The sequence below is a fragment of the Tenrec ecaudatus genome, chromosome 1 (assembly GCF_050624435.1).
Source record: "Tenrec ecaudatus isolate mTenEca1 chromosome 1, mTenEca1.hap1, whole genome shotgun sequence".
In the NCBI taxonomy this organism is placed as follows: Eukaryota; Metazoa; Chordata; class Mammalia; order Afrosoricida; family Tenrecidae; genus Tenrec; species Tenrec ecaudatus.
In genome coordinates this window covers 25,474,154-25,492,738 of record NC_134530.1, presented here as the reverse complement: position 1 = coordinate 25,492,738, position 18,585 = coordinate 25,474,154, and the positions used below count along the sequence as shown (strand labels likewise).

Genomic DNA, 18,585 nt, shown 5'->3' with positions numbered 1-18,585 from the left:
CACTAGTCTATGACAAGAAATTGGAAGACAGCTAACTTGACCAACAGCCTAGAAGAGACCCATATTTGTGCCCATCCCAGAACTTATGGAACACTATCCTTAACATCATCTGCCGGTAAAAGTTTGCTGAAGATAATTAAACCGTGGCTGCAGCAGCTCACGGACAGGGAGCTGCCAGAAATTCAAGCTGGATTAGAAAGAGACAGTGAGATGGGCAGTATCGCAGCTGACAGCTGATGGATCTTGGCTGACAGCGGAGAATACCAGAAAGCTATTTAGCTGTGTTATATTGACCGTGCAAAGGCACCTGGCTGTCTGGAACATAACTAATTATGGATCACATGCCAAAGAACAAGAATGCTACAACATTTCACTGGGCCCACCTGTAGCCGGACTGGGAAGCAGTCCTTTCAATAGAACAAGGGAAAATGCTGTGTGGGGGGTTGTATCCTTTCACCAGTTTGACTCAACCTGTATGCTGAGCAAACAGTCAGAAACTGGACTATGTGACGAAGAACGTGGCATCAGTCTGGGAGGAAGGCATGTAAACAGCCTCAGGAAGGCATGTAAACAGCCTCCGAGATGCAGATGACAGTACTGTGCTTGCTGAAAAGTGAGGAGGACGGGAAGCACGAGCTGTTGAAAATCAAAGACTGGAGCCTTCCGTATGGAAGGGGATTCAATGGAAAGAACACAAAAATCCTCCCAGGTGGACCAGTAAGCCTCACGACAAATGAAGAAAGGGCTGAGTTGTCAAGGGTTCCATTTTCCCAGGACCCATCATCAGTGCTCACGGAAGCAGCAGTCAAGAAATCAATCAACAGATTGCACTGCACAAATCTGTTGCACAGAACCTCGCTCATGTGCAAGTGAGCAAAAATGTCCCTTTGAGGACATCGTGGTCTTTCAACCGCCTCAAATGCATGTGCAAACTGGACAGCGAATAAGGAAGACGGAAGAAGAATTGGCTTTTTTTGAATGATGGTGTTGGCCAAACATACTGAAAATACCACGAAATGTCGGAAGAACAAACACCTGTCTTGAAAGAAATAGCACGCTTCTTAGACTCAAGGATGGTGAGACTTCCTTGCTCGCACTTCGGGGACATGTTCCCAGAGAGCTCCGCCCCTGGAAAAGGACTTCATGCTACTTACTCTCGGCCCCTTGCAGGCCGCCCTTCCACCCTGAACCCATGGGAAGGGCCCGCTGGTCCAAGGTCACGTGCAGGCACAGAGCTGGCACCACGGGCGGGGTGGGGGTGGGGGGACGCAGAGGAAGCCCATACCACCAGTCCAATTAACTGACCTCCCGCCATGACTCTGAAAGAGGTACTTAATGTATTTGAGGTCCGTGCCAAGAGAAGTGACCATTTAACGAAATTGAAAAGTAACCTTTAGAGAGTTCTTCCGTTTGTGCTTTCACTCTTCATAGCTTAGTTCGGGCCGTTATGTGGGAAGGAGACACTACCCCGGGGCGGCGAGGTCGGGCCCGCCCGCTGGCTCCGACGCTCCCCCTCCCGGGCCGCGCCGGTACTGCTCTTCCGGGAACCTCGGGCGGAAGGGGAGGGGCGGGAACTCGGCTGCACTGTGCCCTCCCATTCCGCGCCGGAGAGGCTTCCGTTTCGTCACTTCCGGCTCGCCCTCGCCCCGCCTCCCCGCCCCTGGGCCGGGAGACAATTGCCCAGGCCGGATTTGCTAGGGTTACTTCAGCTTTGCGACCCGTGCTGCCGCAGCGTTTGCACCTTCCCCCGGAAAGAGCAGCGCCCTCGCGCGGCCACCGACTCTGGGTCTGCGGGCGGTTGGGGCCCGGGGGGCCGCCTGCGCCCGGGCGACGTGGGGGTGGGGTGACTACCGCAGGGGCGAGGCTGTCTGTAACAATTTGGTGCGGTGTTTTTCAGCAGGAATTTGTTACTTTTCATAATGGTCTTAACAAAAGTAATTTACAAAGTTACATTTCTCCTAATCTCGATTTACATGTATCTGTATTATCTCTTAAGGTTCAACTTCTGCGCAATAATTTTCTTTTTTAAGCACCCCTGGGGGCTTAGTGGGTTTTACGTGGGGCTTCTAAGGGAACTCAGCTGACCCAGGGGGGCGGGAAAGATGAGGTAAAGATTTATAGCCTCAGAAACCCAAAGGGGCAGGGCTAGGAGTGGGAATTGGCCTGTGGCGGAGAGTTTTTTCCATAATGTATTCCAAACAGACCTGTCCTTGTTACCAATTAAAAAGCTGTTTCAAATCTGTCTTCGTCTACACCCACTACAATCAAGGTCTTCCTTGTTGCTCTTTCATAGTCATTAATTTTGTCAAATTTTCTAGAGCAGTGGTTCTTAACCTCCCTAATGCTGCGACCCTTTCATACAGTGCCTCATGTTGTGGTGACCCCACAACCATACAATTATTTCCATTGCTACTTCACTGTCATTTTGCTACTGTTAGGAATTTGGCGACCTCTGTGAAAGGGTCCTTCCATTGCCAAATGGGTTGGGACCCACAGGTTGAGAACAGCTCTTTTAGAGTTTTAGCTCCACTATAGGGCTGTTACTATTTGTGAAACTATCAGTAACTTTTGTGAAGTAATCATTAAAGGGGATGGATTCAAATAAAGACTGCCCCTCAGTTGCTAATAATTTTGGAATTCAGCCTAGAAAGATTTTACAAGACAATTTTGTTAGAATTCATACCATCTAAAACAGGGGTCCTCAAACTTTTTAAACACTGTCCCTCAGACCCGCTGGAGGGCCGGACTATAGTTAAAAAAAAACAACTATGAACAAATTCCTATGCACACTGCACATCTTATTTTGAAGTAAAAAACAAATGGGGCAAAACAACCGGCGGGCCGCATAATGTCCTCAGTGGGCCCCACGTGGCCCGCGGGCCGTAGTTTGAGGACGCCTGATCTAAAATGTTCAGTGCCACCAAGTTGGTTCAGATCATAGTGACCCTATCTATGTCCACGGAAACCAAGACTGCCGGCCCTGTACTTCCCTCACCATCTGATTCTGAACCTACGGTTACAACAGCCACTGCATGAATCCATCTTACTGAGGGTCTTCTTGCTCCCGCGCCCTCTCCACCAAGCAGCTTGGCCTTCTCTGGGGTCTGGAAACTCCTGATGACATGTCTGAAATATCATCCTGGCTGCTAAGGAGCCTCTTGACTATACTTCTTCCAACACAGATTGGTTCATCCTTCTGGCAGTTTTAAGTCCATGCTATATTGAATATTCATCATCAATTCAAAGGTATCAACTCCGTTCACAGATTATTCCATGGTTAAGATGGATACTTGACATGACTGGGGAGTCTGTACAGGCTGGACCTAGAAGAGGTGGTGCAGGGGTGACACCATGGGTGACTGCACTGGGTGATACCCACCCTAGTGCCTTCAGTCATGCTCCCTCCCTCCATTAAAACTCCAGATCTATAACACAATTTAAGACTTAGCTTGTTAAAAATCCAAAATTGAACAGCCCGCCTCCCTAGCAGGTAAAATTCCTTTGAAGCTCAATCAGTAGGGGTGTTGGAACTCAGGAAGATGGTAAGTGAAGTTCACGTGGTTAAGATAAGTAGCCAGGTCAAAGGGTACCCCATGCAAAAGCCTAGGGGAATGGTGGTCTGGTAAGGCCAGGCAGGGGAGTACCCCCGCCCTCCATGTAGATCAAAAGGGTGCCTGAGACTTCAGGGGTATGGTGTCCTAATAACTCCTGGGAAATATCCGTGTAGAACAGTGGTTCTCAACATTCCTCATGCTGAGACCCTTTCATACAGTTCCTCATGTGGTGTTGACCCCTAACCATAACATTATGTTCGTTGCTGCTTCATCACTGTCATTTTGCTACCGTGATGAATCCTAATGTCAATCGTAATGATATGCAGGATGTATTTTCATTGTTACAAATTAACATAATTAGAACATAGTGATTAATCACAAAAACAATATGTAATCATATATTGTGAACTATTTCTAAAGACAAATAAATGAAATTTTGTCTTGAAGCATGGTGTAGCATGGGTAACAGCTTCAGGCTGGTTACTCATATGTGGGCATATCTGCATGTGGGTGGACCCTCCTGGAAATGGATAGAACAGTGGTGTCTCAGTTCCTAAGACCATTGGAAATATATGTTTTCTGATGGTCTTAGGTGACCCCTGTGAAAGGGTCTTCCACCCCCAAGGGGTCTCGACCCACAGGTTGAGAACCACTGGTATAAATAATCTGTGATCTTTGTACAACCTGCTCACATTGTTGAGAGTATCAGCTGTATCCCATAATCCTTGCAAAACCTGTCTATCACATCCTGGGGATCATTGTCAAACCTGTCTTCCTGTCACATGAAGTATGGAACTTGCTTGCTTGTCCCTGAATCTTGGAAGCAGCTTGGAGGTAGCAAGCCAGCCCCACAGTTTCCTTCTGTCTCTGGTTTCAGAATAAGCTTGAAATCTTGAGTTTCTCAGATCCACCTGTGGTCTCTCTTTGGCTGAGAGAGTGATGGGCATCCCTGGACCTTTGTTTTGGGCAACACCTTTACCAGAGCTGAGGGCTGTTGACACAATTCCAGGGCCTTAGGTAGTGATGATGCAAGCCTCATACCCTGCTCCTTCTCCCCAGGGCCTGGGAAGAGTCCTGGTTCCTTCCATGACCTGCACACCCTTCTATGTCTGGCCTGGAGTCATCTGGAGTAGCCTGGTTCCCTATAATCCTTGTGATTCATCCAACCTGTGTGTGTGTGTGTGTGTGTGTGTGTGTGTGCAAAGGCTTTCCCCCAGGAAGTCTAAGCCCCCACCACATCAGAAGCCCATTCGTCTGGTTTATAAGCAGTACTTTGCGTTATTATTATTATTTGTCTGCCCAGCTGTGATGTCTCAGCAAAGACCAGGCCACCCAGTGCTCCACGCCCCCCCCACACACACACCCCGGACCCCATGCCTAGGGCCCCACAGGACCCAGCACACATCACTCCACAGCACAGCACAGCACACCCACATGGCTCACCTCACCCAAGCACTCCTTTTACCAGGCGGGGCATCTCCAGGACACGTGACAGGAACTGGGCCTTGGGTCGGGCTTGCTGGTACTGGGGGCTAGATAGGGCTCCTCCCTGCAGGCCAACTCTGGAAAGCCTTAACACCCAACCCAAATGGTTTTCCCTCCATCCCATCTCATCCCATCCCGAGAAAGCCATTGGCAAGGAGAATTGATAATGGAGCCTATTTTGTCATTTTACTGTGTACTCTGTTCCCCCAGAGACAAGGCACCCTTGCGCCATGTTAACCCACTTCCAGCGGCGTCCTATTCACCTAAGCAGCTCCCGCAGAGTCCTAGGCCCACCTGCCGCTCAGAGGCTTGGGGGGGACTAAGCCCAGACTTCCGGCTGGGCGGCTCGCTTAGGGCACACCAGGGAGGGGAGGTTCTGGTCCTGCCCGCGAGTTGCTGGGCGACCGGTTCCCTTGAGGTGGCCGCAGACCACCTTAAGGAGATGTGCGCCCTTAAGGCGGGGCTCCGCCCTTTCCTGACTGTTTGGCAAGGGCACCCCTTTGTTGAGGCGGCTCCGCGCCAGCCGCGTGGCGAGTTCTTCCCGGGACGCGCCCGCCCACCCACCCACCCCACCCGGGACCTCAGCCCCCGAGGCCCGTTCCAAACTCTTTCGGTTCATTCTTCCAGGCCCGGGGCTGCGGAGAGCCAGGCCCGGTGCTAGGAGACCAGCCTGAAATCCGCTCCTGGCTCTGCCCGAGGGTCCCGAGACTGACCCCTGCCGCCGACCCAGAGCCCCCGGGGTGGGCGATCGACCCCAAGGCGAGTGGCCAGTGCACCTGCCATCCCATGCTCGTAGGCCGAGGCCCCGGGCGCCCGCTACGCCCACCGGATGCGCACAGAGACCCCTGCGCCTGCTGTCGTCCCGCGGCCCCTGTCCGGTCGGTGGGTGGAGGGGCCCCGGCGTCGGGGTTACCTGCAACTCCACACTGGTCAGTGAAACGCTCGCACCCCCTCGGGAGGGACTCGGGCAAGTCGCCCCCGCGCCTCCTGGCACGCAGGGCCCTCCCCTGCCCTGTGCAGCCCAAGGGCTGGTCGGGATGTCACTGTCCCACGGCTCGAGGCGCAGTCTCGCAGCCACGGCACTCCGAGAACCAGGGTACCATTTTTGAAATTCGGGGAGGGACGGGCCTTGGCGCGGAAGCCTGCACTTTCGGGCGCGCCTTTCACGGGAGCTGATGTCGCCTTCGGTGGCCAGAGACAGCAGTCGGGCAGAGGGCGAGGTGGGGGTGGGGCTGCTCTGTGCTGCCAGAAGCGTCCCCCTGCCCGCTGGGCGCCTCTCTTCGGGTGGGAACCTGTTCTGGGATTAGAATGATGGGGCCTTTCCAGCAAAGGTGGCCGACTGGTTGGGGCAGATGCGCTAAGTAAACACAGAAGACACGGAGTCCTGTGCCGCCCACCCTCCCCTCGGTGCTGGCCTGTCCGCACCCCCTCTCCGGGCTCTCGGCCCTCGAGGCCCCACGGCCCGGGACCCCTCCCAGCTCACCAGCGGCGACCCCACTTTCACGAGTCACTCCTCCTCCGAGGACCCCGAGTGGGGACGCCCCTCTGTTGCTGTCACACTGGTTGCATTCCCTTTGCGGGGACCCCCGCGGCCGCGCCTCTGCCCCGACACTGCGACCCGAGGGCACCGCTCCCGGCTGCCGCGGGGACCCCAGCGTCTCGCTTAGAATCTCTGCCTCGACCCGGCGAGAAACGGCTCCTGCTGGGGGGGTCGCTGGGGGCGCAGGCCGGGCGTGGGCGCTCGGGCCCCGTAGCACCTCCGGAGCGGGATCGCCTCTTCCTGCCCGCCGCCCCTCGTCTTCCTCCCCTAAGGGTTGGGGGCCCGAGCTTCCGGGACGCCGAGGCTTGCAGGTACCTGGCTGGCTGGGGGGGGGACAAGGGTGAGGGGGGCGGGGTAGTTCAGGAGGCCGGCGGGGGCGGGGCCGCAGGGGCGGGGCTGGGGGCGGGGTCGCGGGTCGGTCAAGGGTCCTTGTGGCGCAGGGTGCGTGGAAGGCCCTGGATGGCACAGTGTTTGGGCCCCGGACAGGTGAGACCTGGGGCTGCGGTTAGGTGCACCTTCACAAAAGACCAGGTAAAGATGCTTCGCCCTACTCCTGGTGCCCGCTGGCTGGGGGGGCCCTTTCAGTCCCGATGGATCTCAGAGTGGAAGTGATCTGGGCCCAGACTCAGCCCTGTGCTGCTCTTCCTGTCCACTGTATGGGGAGTCAGCTCGGCCATGTCTTCCCTTGGGCATCCGCGTGGTCACCCGCCGTTTTCGTTCTCTGGCCTTTGACCCCCCTCGTGTATGCGAAAACTAGCTTCTATTTAAAGGAAGCACTCTCGTTCAGCGACTTTTAAAACTCTTTCTAAAAATAAGGTAAACGTACTTTCTCAAAAGTATTTAAACTTGCCAGCAACACTTTCAAGCAGAATGAACCACATTGAATGGCAGAGAAAGGACATGGAGAGAGGACAGGAAGGTTTTACAGGGAAATAACCCGATTTCAACGTGGAAAAGAAAAAACTGGCTTCAGGGATGAGCTCACTGTCGGCCCTCCCTGCCCCCCTTCTGAAACCGGTGCTTTCGAAACTGGAGCATTTGATACAAAACCTCTTCTCACCTGCTCTTACTGAGCCCCCAAACATTTTTGTGGAAGACTCAGTGAGCTGCGTGCACAGTGGCCCATTATGTGACTCAGCCACAGCTTATTACAGATCCCTCATTGTTGGGCCCTTGGATGGTTTCCAGGCCTGGGTTTTTAAAACAAAGCAGCAGGAACGTCTTTGGACACACCACAGACAGCGGTGGACATGTGTTTGGTGACTTCCTTTGGATAGATTCCCAGCCGTGGGATTTCTGAGCTTGTAGACTCTGGGTCCTCTTGGTCTGACACGATCTGTTGGCCATGCGAAACGGTGTAGACTCCTCAGGACGTTCTCTGAGAACATCCTTCTTGACTTGTCTGTATCGGAACAAGGATTCTTATCCTCCGCCCCTGGAATCCTAAAATGTAGGGACTGGGAAGTTTGGGAAGGGAGAAAGGCAGCACTTTGACCCGAAGTTCTAAGTGATCGTTTCTTCGGGGTTAAGTTTAGGCAACCACAAGCAGGTGGTATTAGCAAGTACTCGTGGGTTTGTCTTTGTGATCAATCCCATTCAGCCTGAGCCATGGTGGCCTTAGGCATTACGAATTGGGCTGCTAACCACAAGGTTGGCAGTTTGAAACTACCCCCAGGGTAAAGATGAGACTTTCTACCCCTCTAAAGAGGGCATAGGGGAAGTTCTGCCCTGCCCTACGGGTTCAATCTGAGTCGGTCTGCACAGGATGATCTCAAGGAGCCGTGCTGTTTGAGTGGGTGATGCTAATTGCAAGGTCAACAGTTCCAGCCCACGTGCCTCTCCAAGGGAGAAAGATGGGTCTTCCGGTCCCAGAAAGATGTACCGCCTTGGGACCACACACGGGCAGTTCTACTCTACCCTACAGGGGAGCTCTGAGTTGGAACTGGGTCCATGGCTGTGAGAGTTTTATTTTTTATTTTGGGGGTTTGTTGGTTTTGTGGTAGATTCCAGGGATCATCCTGTGTCACCGTGAGGACCCATCTCCGAGGTGTTGGCGTGTGATTGGCCCACTGCTTTCGTGTGAGACCCTTGTTATTAGGATGGGAGACCTTGTTGTAGGCAGCACATACAGTGACGCCGGGCAGCGCTGCAGAAAGTTTGTGGAAAACATGGACTAAAAGGCGATGGAAGCCCCCCAGGAACTTCTCGAAGCCCTCTCCTATCTGCAGTCAAGACGCTGCGGTGTGATTCTTGGGGGGAAATGTGTTTCCTCAGGATCCTTTTCCCCTCCATTCATGCCACCGAAGTCAAACAGGAGCGCCTCTCTTCAGTTTCAATGCAGTGGCTTGGCCTTTGCGGCAGACTGCTTACTTTCCAAAGCTTTAGTGCGCATGCTTCAGGCGAGTGGTTGCCTGTCATTCCTGCCCACTCAGGATTCAGAGACAGGGAGGTGAGGCGGGAGGCTGCTGGCAAGCCAGCTGCTCTCCCCTCCAGGCTGTGTGTGTTATCATGCAAGAGGGCAACGATGATTCAGAGGCTAGCACCAGGGGCCCGAGGGTGGGGTAGTCAGTGCCCAGCACAGACCAGCTTGTTTCTGTTTCCCAGCAGACTCCAGGGTCAGGGCCACTCTTGGCTTTTAAAAGGCAATTGGTCCTTGTTGGATGAGGACCACTGACGCCCAGTCCTTTGCCGGACCCTAACTGCTGCTCTCTGAAAGCGACCTGAACCACGTGGGCTGAAGAAGGACAATCCATGGAGACACACTGAGCCAGATGCAGCAGGGACCCAAGCCTGGCCAGTGACCTGGAGGAGGCAAACTTGCTCTGTGCTTGGGGCTGTTGGGGGGAAGCCAGCTGCCCACAACTAATCACGGGTCTGGTAAGCACAATTGTACGGTTCAGATATTTAAAAGTTACAGTAAAGTCATGGAAGATAGGAGAGATCGGAAAGAGTAACATGAAAGAGTCAGACACATTTCATGGTAGCATGCTCACCTCCTGGATGGCCATGATCTTACCAGCCAGGTCCCCGCACAGCACGGACAGAGAGGGCAAGAGAGAGAGAAATTCATTTCTAAGGTAGGCTTATAGATCTTTTGGGGGCGTGCAAGCCCCCTAATTACAGGTACAGACATACGTCACAAGAAGGGGTTGTACTATAGGTAATACAGTAATGAGAGGGGGAGATCTAAGGGTGTACATGAAATTGGAAGGGGAGGGATTGGGGATACACATGTGACAAGATGGGCATATCCCAGATTCATGATGGCGGCCTAACCTTGATTGCCCTTGAGCTGGAGACTTGAGTTAGTGTAAGCTTTCAGGGGAAGCCGTCCACTGTCCCTAACAGCAGGGAGTGAGCCCCACCTCTGCTGGGACAGAGAGTAGGGTCTGCTTGCTCTGGATGACTGGTGCCTTCAGGGAGATAACTGGACAATCAGTTACCATTAGTTGCAAGCAGTGGCCTAGGTCTGACATAGATATTTTGGGGAGAGAAGCTGGGGAAAGTCTTTTTAGATCCCACAGGGCTGGAGCAACTCACCTCATGGGGTTCTTCCAGCTCACCTGCCCCGTGATTGCTGGACCTGCCTCCGCCGGTTTCCATGTCTTCCCAGCCGTCTGTCCAAGGTTTGAATCCCAGAGTATTTGTGCTGGTGGCCCATGATCTCCTTTGATCAGCCGTCAGCCTTGGAGACGGCCTGTGTGCAGTTGAGTGATCCCTCCACTGCTTTGGGTTATTTTTCTGGGTGGTGCAAACAGTGAATGCCTTCAGCTGTTTTGGAAAGGTTGAAGGTTCCAGTCTCCCCAGAGGCGCTGCTTCCTCAAATCTCGCCAAGGAAAACCCCATTTGCACAGTTTCTTATTCAGACACAGATGGGGCCACAGCTGGTGTGGGTGTTTGCTGGCTTACTCCTTTCTCTGCCCTTTGATAAGCCACGCTGTGTGCCCTCATTCTGCCCATAGACACCAGGGAGTCCCTAGCAGCCTGGTGGCCTCCTTCCACAGAGTGTAGTGAACTTCAGCCAGTGAGGACTCTGTGGACCACAGCATAATCCACAGGGACCACCGACCGGGGTTAGGGCTGCCTCCGCGGGTGGAGTCTACCCTCTGTGCCTGCGCTCCTGGGGAATCTTCTGTTGCCTCTGCAGGCAGGGCTTGGGCAGGGATTGCAGCCGAGGACCCGGCCCATCAGGCAACCTGCACCTGCACCCAAAGGTGGCACAGCAGGCTTCCGGCTGGCCCAGGCATGGCAGCAGGGGCAGGATTGTGGCAGTGGCCAGAGATTGGTATTAGGAGAGCAAGCCCCCTTCTCAGACACCAGGTTTCTCTCAAGCTTGGGGCATCTGTGGACCACATCTTAATACAATTGACACCTATGGGCCATGTTTTTGGCTGAAAACCAAAAAATTAGCCTCGGTGTTAGGAAAATGCCCTAGGAGGCGTGGGGTGGGGGACAAACAGAAGGAGGGTTCTGTGTTGTGTGAACATGTGGTGCTGCTGGGGCAGAGCCTGTGTGGCAGCCTTGAAGCTGGTCCCGTCCGTCCCTGCCGAAGCTAGCTTCCGTTTACTTATTGATTTTGTTAAAAGAAGTACGTGATTTATATTGTCATCGAAAATACACATGGCAGGGCATATGCCAGCTTCACGGGTTCTCTCCATGGGAGACAGTGACAGTGGTGACATCCTTCAGGTTGAAGCCTCCTCCTTTTCCAGACGGTGTTTCCCCCACCCAGTTAAACCCACAGACTTCAAGCCACACTCACTGCCGCCCTAGAAGACAGGGGACAGCTGCCCCTGTGAGTTTCCCAGACTGTCACTACTGCTATTTTTTCCCCCAATCATTTTATTGAGGGCTCTTTTTGTTTCTTTTACAAGTCTTTAAAATTTTTTTTTCTTTCATTGAAACATTGTGATTTGACAAAAATTTAGACACCCATTTGCTTTTGCTTTCCACAACTGCTTTCTTGACATGGAGCACAAGGAAGTAGTGGGATTGCATTGTGAGGATTGATGTCAGGGTCAAGGAGCCAATTATGTTTGCTCTGACAGCTCGTAGAACATCCCATACATTAATTGTATCGAGAAAAATTGTCCATAGGTTGCCGTCATCGTTTCCAAAACATTTCCTACTTGAGCCCTTGGTATCAGCTCCTCTTTTCCCTCCTCCCTCCCCTAACCATACTCTCTGGGAAGAGAAAGGCCCACCTTTCTCTTATAGAGCAGCTGGTGGTTTTGAACTGCTGCACTGTTGGTTAGCAGCCCAATTTGTGACCACTGCACCACCGCCACCAGGGCCCTAAGCGTCCTGTCTCCTCTTGTGGCTGGGGTCAGTTTGAGGCAGGGGTGGGGGGGCCGGGGAGGCAAGGCGCTCTGCTGGGTGGGAGAAAGATGGAGAGTTTGTTTCTGCAAAGACCACCACCACCTTAGAAAAGCAGTGCAGCAAGTCAACCCTGCCGGACCAGTGAGCCAGGCGAGTCCACAGCGCAGGTTACGTGTTTATTCACTTTTGATTTTGTTGTTCGGTTCGGGAGCCCTGGTGGTGCGGGGAGTGAGCGCTTTCTCGGCTGGTCACTGGAAGGTCGGTGGTTGAAATCCACCAGCCTCTCCACGGGAGAAACAAGCGGCACTCTGCTTCTGCACTGGTTCCCGGACCGACCACGGCCTTCAAGTCGGTTCCGACTCGCAGAGATCCTGCAGAGGTTTCTGTGGCTGTCGTTTTGTATGCAAACAGACTGCTGATGGGGGGGCTGGTGGGTTCGAACCACTGACTTTGGGGTCAACAACATGGTGGTTAACGCACCGTGCCACGAAGGCTTCTTTTCCACCTGTTTGGTTCAAAGACGACTTCGAGGGATGTTTTTGGTGTAAGATGCAAAGGCTTTTTCAGGGCAACGTTTATCATCAGTGACCGCACAGTGGGACTCACTGCTAACGAATGCCTGACAGCAGAAGAGATGGGATCCACTTCTGAGAATAGGACCAGCAGGCTTCCCTCCCAGGTCTTTTTCCTTGCTCTCTGGCTAGTTCGCCCTGGTGGCAGCCAGCTGCCGTGTTGTCACGGCAGGACCTACGGGCACATGGCACAGGACCGTGGGAGGTCTCAGAAACCGAATCTTGCCAACAAGCACATAGTGAGCTTAGAAGAGGCTCCGCTGGCCTCAGTCAAGTCTCGATGTGAGATCGCAGCCCTGACCTTTGACTTGGACTGAAGTCTGGTGAGAGACTGAGCATAGGGAGTTCAGCTAAGCCGATCTCCAAGTCCTGGCCCGTAGACCTCGCGATCATAACCGTGCGTTGTTTCAGGCTGTTGGGCGTGGCGTCATGTGTGCAGCCACACATCCCTGAGACAAGCCTCACTGCCCTCAGGTCCATTCTGAAGACCTTATGCCCAGCTTCGAAGCCTAGCAACCCTATGGAACAGGGGAGAATCTCTCTAAACTGCTTACAGGCGGTGAAATCCCCGTCTTTCTCCCGTGGAGCACCTGATGGTTTTGAACCACGGACCATGAGGTTAGCGGCCCAATTCAGAACCGCTACACCACCGGGCTCCCCGGAGGGGGAAGAGTAAGTGCTATTTAAATCCCTTTCCAGTAGAATCAGCGTCCAGTCATCGGGAGCCTTAGGTTAAGAGTTTTCAGAAATGACTCACCAGGCCTCTCCTCTGAGGTGCCTCTGAGTACACTCAACTCTCCAGCCTTTCAGCGAGCAGCTGAGCCCATTGATCATCTGTACCTGGGACGACCTGTGAAATGAATATTTGTCTGGAGTCCTTTTTTTTTTTTTTTGGCCATGGTGTAAGATAGAGATCCCATTTTTTTCCAGTATGAATAATAATTTTCCCATAGGCTCTTCCCCCTTCAACATAGGCACCTTTACTATATAGCTCCCTGTAAAGGGGAACCCTAGTGCGTACTGGTTTATAACTTGGGCTGCCATCCACAGGGTGGGCAGTTTGAAACCACCAGCTGCTGCTTGGGGGAAAGATGGGGCTTTCTACTCCTTAAAGAGCTACAATCTCTGAAACCACTGGGGGCAGTTCTGCGCTGTCCTGTAGGGTCACTGTGAGTCGGCACTGACTCGATGGCGGTGAGTTTGGTTTTGTCCCGCTCCCTGCCTTTAGTAATCCGCACCGCCCCCTCTGTCGTTGGTCAGCGTTTTCTATCTGCACAGGTTGTTTCCCGGTGTCCTGTCTCGGTACCATTAGACCACAGGGACCTAATTCCGCTCTCTGTGTGGCAAGTCTGTCTCCTCTCGCACTCTCTCCTCTTCCTTCTGCTGCTTCCCCTTCGCGTAGACGTTCCTTCCTTTTCCCTTGTTATTTTCCTGGCGTGGCCTTTGCAGGAAATCTGCATCGCATGGGATACACCATGAGGTTGTATATGCTGCCGTTTCTAAACGTTCATCAGTTCCTTTTAACGAACGTTGATGATTTGTACCTGGACCAGTGATTTCCGTGGTGGTCATCCAGTGTCGTTGTGAGGTACAGGAGACAGCTTGACCTTTGGTCCTGAGTTCCTTGGATGCTGGACTACGCCTTAGACAAGTGAGTGGGTCTTTCCCGACCACGAGTCAGTAGGGACCCTAGCCTCCTGAGGCCTGATGCAATGTAGCGTGACCACTGGTAGTGAGGCCAATGAAATAAAGCCCTCAGAGCCGGAGCTCGGTGGAACTTTCTGGTTGGCAAGAGCAACATCTTCCCTTAGGAAAGCATCGCTGCAGCCCTTTGGTTCACGGGGGCTCCCAACTGGGACCCCTCCCAGCCTCGGTCCTTGGGACCCCTTTGTCACTGGTTTTGTTATGTGAAAGCTGCTAGCAAAGATGGGAGGGGGTGCTTCTTGTGAGCTCTGACTCATTCTGGCGAATGGGGCCTGGCTGGTCTCAAGTGTGCCAGAATGCAAGGCCTCGTGAAGAAGGGGTGGGTGTGCAGCTGCAGGCTGCCCAGGGCAGAGGTCCAGGGGACAGTTTGCCTGGGGAGTGGGATTTCTCACCCACCGCCAACTGGACCTCAGAAACGGATGAGCTCTCTTAGACTCACGCGACTGGTTTGCATAGTGGGCTTCTACCCTGTCATTTCTTTTACATGTGAGTCAGCTTCCTGCTCTGTAGAAGAGCTCTCTGTTCTTTCTCCATTTATGGGCCAGAGCAGATGCATGGGTTCTTATTTTACAACATAGTTTATAACCCTGGACTGTGATGGCTTACTTTCTCGCTCAGATTGCCCCTGGATCTGGCTAGAGGGTACACTTTCATGCTTGTCTCCATAGCCCTCTGGCACATCCCTGTCACTTCCTTTGTTCCTGGCCCGAGGGGTTTTCCCATGCCCATCTTTATACTGGAGGGAAATATAAAGAGATCAGCCATTTCTCCAAGAAGCCTGAATTCATTTTAGTGGCGAACAGGATGCCTTTGCTTCTAGGCCCCCTGGTCACAAAGTGTTGTGGAACAGGTAGACAAGTCAATATTGATGTGTGCTTTATACATGCATATGTTTGGATTTCTCCATCTGTCCTCCACTTGTCTGGCTTTCTGCCAGTCGACTAAAGTTCGTGAGCCTGCCACTCCCATTCCAGTCCATTCTCCTCCTCGGTTCTGGGTGAGCGAAGGCGGCTTCCTTCGCGGGATGTAAGTGACTGGCCCATTTCTGGATTAGTTACTTAATCTGAATGCACCGAAAACGTAGATGCTGAATTGCTGAACTGCTAAGCGCAAATTTTGCCTCGGCAAAATGATACCGACCGCTCAGGATCCTTTTTGCCTTTAGTCTCAGGGTGGAAATATTAGATTTCTCGAGTGAGAAATGCCTCAGTCCTTGGCTTCTCTCAAGAAATAATTCACCCCGAAGCCTAATTTGTGATCCACACGGTTGTTTATAAATGATAAAAGTTTTAGGCAGTACAGTAAACTGAACACAGCCACCCTCAGGGCACTACCCCCCACGTGGTGGCTTGAGGCCAAAGAGAGGAGAGAGACTGCAGTCTGGCCAAGGGGAAGGTGGAGAAGAACCTGGAATAAGGCCTTGGTCTCAAGGTTCCAGCGTTTTGACGCCTGTGGCTGGGAGGTGAAGTCAACGGTACCTGTTGACCCCACTGGCTGAATTAAGTCCGCCTGGCTTCATTTGGGGCCCACCCGGGTATACCGCCCCCTGGCTGGGGGCCTGAATTTTCACCTGCCTTTTAGCCTTTATCTGCTTCCAAGTTCCCTAGGCATGGAGAGAACCACCCCTCTCTTGCTGCCTGTCATCCCCTCGTCTGTGGTGTTCTGTAGTTTCCTCACATCTATCTTAGTGTGGCTTTCTCTTCCTCATCCCACTTGCCGTTTATGCCATGATTCCAGGGGCCATATTTTTCATCAGTTCTCCAAATTATGTACTTTTTTTGGTAATTATGCACTCTTGAGCTGTTTTTTTTTAAAAAAATCATTTTATTGGAGACTCGTACAACTCATTACAATCCATACATCCATCCATTTGTACTTTGTTACCATTTTCATTCTCAAAACTGTTTATTTCTACTTGAGCCCTTGGTTTCAGCTCCCCACCCCGCCCCCTCATGAACCCTTGATAATTTATAAATTATTATTATTTTGTACACTCTTGAGCTTTTAGGATAGGTCTTCTCCATGAGCCCTGTTCATTCCTTCTAGAACGATTTATTATTATTATCTTCATATTTTGGTTAATGTCTTTTAATATTTCCAGTTCCATGTGTCTGCATTGTGTTCTGTTTTATTCAGCATTTCCCAAAAATGCATTGGCTATTTAAAAACCTGTCTTAATTGTGTCCCATCAGTTGAGGTTTTGTTTTTATGTTTTCTAACTGAAACTTTTGAAAGCCTGTCTGTATAACCTTCTCCCAGCTACTCCGAAGGATGTCGTACATAATCTGCATACAATTATGGAAATCGGGAATTAACATAAATTCAATTCTATTAACTAGTCTACAGCCTGAATTCACCTTGGCCAGTGTGCTAATATGCCCTTTTCTGATCTCTGACCCCGACCCCACGGAGGAGTCCATCCTGCCGCTGGCAGCTGTTGGGTCTCCTTGGCCTCCTCTGATCTCTGTCTTTTGGGACCTGCGTCCTTTGGGATTCACTCTGATGTTTTCTTGTGCTTGGGCTTGTGGTTAGGCATTTAGGGCGAGGAAACCAGGCCGGTGATGTGCTCGTCTCGGGGGTCAGATCTGGGAGATGTCTCCAGGTTGTAATCTTAGTAATGTGCACTTTGATCCCTTGGCTACAGTGATCTCTGCCTCAGTCTCCAAGGTCGAGGGGCTCACTGCCCCTTTATAATTAGGGAAGCATTTGAGACGATGAAACCTGTTGTTTGACTTCAAAAGTGAATCTCTTTCCTTTCGGGATGCTCTTGTCACACTGACCGGCTCCTTCCCCACCATTTCTGTGGCCTGTTTGTCCAGTTAATTGTGTTCTGGGTCCGAGGGCTTTCAGATTGTGCAGCCAGCCGCTGGTGAACCTCTCCCTCCCCAGCCATGCTCCTCCCCCAGCCTAGGGGCACTGGGGTCTTGGATCAGATCCCCATCTATTGATCTTAATCCCTGAGAGGGCCTCATGCTTGACTCTAGAGAAGTGGTTCTCAATCTTCCTAATGCCAAGACCCTTTCAGACAGTTCCTCATGGGGTGGTGACCCCCAACCATAACATTATTCGCCTTGCTACTTCATCACTGTCATTTTGCTACTGTTTATGGATCGGCATGTAAAATGTGATATGCAGGATGTACTTTCATTGTTACAAATTGAACATAGTGACGAATCACCAAACAATATGTAATTCTATATCGTGAAATATTTCTAATGACAAATCAATGACCTTTTGTCTGGAAGCATGGTGTAGCCTGGGTAACAGTCTTCATGCAGGGTACTGGTATGTGTGCGTATTGGCATGTGGGCCAACCTGCCTGGAGACAGAAAGAGGAGTTGGTGCCTCGGTTTTTGTTCCTAAAACCAACGGAAATATTCCGATGATCTTAGGCGACCCCTATGAAAGGGTCGTCCGAACCCCAAGGGGTTGAGAACCGCTGCTAGGAGCATTTGTTCTGCCTCTGCTGGTGGCGATAGGCCACCTTCAGGGTGGGCTTCAGGCAGGACCCTAGGGCCCCGGTCACTGCGCACCTCTTTCCCCCTTGCTCGTGAGGCTGGGGACGGGTGCTGCGGGGCCGGCGTCCGAGGGCGGAGGCCTCTGGGACAGTCTTTGGCTGCCGTCGTGGCGATCTGCAAGGGCCCAGACGGGGCTGTGGGCGGCTGCGCCGGGACTGGAGGGCGGGACCTTGGCCTTGGCTCCGGCGTTTCTCTGCTGCTTAGTGGGTTTCCTCCCACTTCTCCCTCCCTCCCTCCCCTCCCCTCCCGGTTTCCTACGCCTCCCGCACTCATTCTTCCCCGCCCGCTTCCTTGTCTTTCTTCTCCTCCCACCCCCCCTTGTTTCCCCGCCTGTCTTTGTTAACTCCCCACCCCCTGTAGCCAGATGGGTTACTCAGCTCTTGGGGCCCCGATTTCAGCGTTTTCGATCCACCCTTGGGTCGGTCAGCTTCACCCAGAAGATTCTTCTGCCTTCCAGTGTAGGGGGACAAGGGGCCTGGGACTGGCGCGGGTTCCCCCTGCCCCGCCCGCAGTCCTCTGACACCCCCAGCCCTCCAGATCCTACCCCCTCTCTCCTCCTCTCCGGGGGTCCACAGGCCAGGCCTCCAAGCAGCCCTATCCCCGACCCCCCATAGGGCAGGCGGGGCCCAGAGGCTTCTGGAAAGTACTGGGGCCGCCCCTCGAGCAATACTCCCTCTCCTTCCCCCCTTGGCCTTCTTTCTCTCCGCCTCCCGCTCTGGGCCGGACCGTGCAGCTGGAGAGCCGAGTGGACAGTAAAACAGAGGTTGGCTGCCGCTTAGAGGAAGCGGCCCGCCCTGCAGAGTGTGGGCCTCGCCCCGCGCTGACCCCCCACCACTGTGCTGCGCTGCAGGGTTGCCTTAGGATGACCTTCTTTCCCAGTTAGGCATTTCACG

General features: G+C 52.8%; 1 protein-coding gene across 4 annotated transcripts in view; it reads left to right on the top strand.

Moving 5' to 3' along the window:
• Positions 1-5,586: 5,586 nt before the first annotated feature.
• Positions 5,587-18,585, top strand: part of SLC35E2B (solute carrier family 35 member E2B) — a 39,665-nt gene continuing 26,666 nt past the window's right edge. The window contains exon 1 of one of the 4 annotated variants that reach the window (XM_075550079.1): positions 5,587-5,968. The gene's annotated coding sequence lies outside the window, so the exon portion shown is untranslated. Of the gene's footprint in view, positions 5,969-7,000; positions 7,111-7,163; positions 9,457-18,585 lie in introns of those variants that run through there. The other 3 variants (XM_075550105.1, XM_075550088.1, XM_075550097.1) reach the window with 3 other exon arrangements.